Below are 1,224 nucleotides of genomic sequence, written 5' to 3' on the forward strand. Positions count from 1 at the left end.
TACTGTCAGAATTCGGGAGCTCGCTTTGAGACCCTGCCAAAACGCAGCCCAAACGCAACCCCACATGGGAGCCGGGCGATGGGAAAAGAAAAGCCGGCTGTGCTTTTGGATAAGATCGTATCTGCTACCACAGGGCCCATGGGATCCCCATCAGCGGCACTTTCCCATCCCGTCTGCCCCCAGCAGACCCGTAGGGCCCTGCCCGCATGTCCCCACCAAGGGGTCCCGCTTCGTAACGACCGTGACACCGAAAACCAGGCTTTTTTGGGACACAGGGAGAGCCGCCCATCATGTGTGGGCCCACTGACGAGAGCTGAAGCGTCTCTCAGGATGTTGAGTCTGGCTCCCAGGATGCTCGCAAGCGCCCGGACTTTACTGCTCTGTCTTTTCTCTGTCTTAAAACCCAGGCAGCCTGGCTCAGCTGCAGCCCGTGGTTATTTTCTTTTTCCTTGGGAAAAGAAAGGGCGCACGAAGGGAAGGTAGCGTCTATTTAACTCTGTGAGCACAAAATTAGCGCTGGCTGCGCTCCCAACCTTGGCGGGGCTCGCTTCTAACGGGAACAAAATGACCTCCCCGCCATGGCGGGCTCACGCACACAGGCAGGGGACCCGAGTGTCTCGAGGGGCTCCGCGTCACGGTGCTGCTGGTGTAATACGGCTTGGACGGATGAAAAGCAACTCTTTGGTGGGGAGAGCACGGGGCAGAGTTAGGGGACTCGCTCTCCCCCCCTTCCTCACTTGGCTGCGGTGTTTCGACCCCGTATTTCTGCTGGAAGCCTCGCACGGAGACGGGGCACGGGATGTGGGCACAACCCTTGGGATGAGGCACGCTGGGGCCCGTGTGCCAGGTCTCCGTTCCCAGCGATCACCCATCTCTGTGCCCACACCCCAGTGTTGTTGCGGAGGAGTGGATATCTCTGTCTAACGGTGAGGTCGGTGCTGCCTGCCCGCATCTCCAGCTCCATCCTTCCCTCTTGCCGCAGAAATCTGGGATAACTCTGGCCGCCCAGCACAGATGCCCACTGTCTCCAGCCCGGCGGCATCTCCTTCATCCCCATCTTTGGATGTCTAATTTATTGCTCTGCCACCCTTCACACCTCTACCATGAGTGCCCGGCTCCCGGAAACCGCAGTGACACCGTGTGGTCCAGGGACCCCCTGCCCCGGACCCTGCCTGCGCCGTGCTGCCTGGCCTCGGAGCCTCTGTGGGATGGGAGGGCACCTCT

General features: G+C 60.4%; 1 protein-coding gene across 1 annotated transcript in view; it reads right to left on the reverse strand.

Annotated features, from left to right (window-relative positions):
* The window catches only part of LOC103916009 (prostaglandin E2 receptor EP2 subtype-like), a gene marked incomplete at its 5' end in the record, with an annotated part of 3,394 nt that overhangs the window by 956 nt on the left and 1,214 nt on the right, over positions 1-1,224 (reverse strand). The window lies entirely within an intron of this gene.

Source organism: Pygoscelis adeliae, unplaced genomic scaffold (assembly GCF_000699105.1).
Source record: "Pygoscelis adeliae isolate BGI_AS28 unplaced genomic scaffold, ASM69910v1 Scaffold314, whole genome shotgun sequence".
In the NCBI taxonomy this organism is placed as follows: domain Eukaryota; kingdom Metazoa; phylum Chordata; class Aves; order Sphenisciformes; family Spheniscidae; genus Pygoscelis; species Pygoscelis adeliae.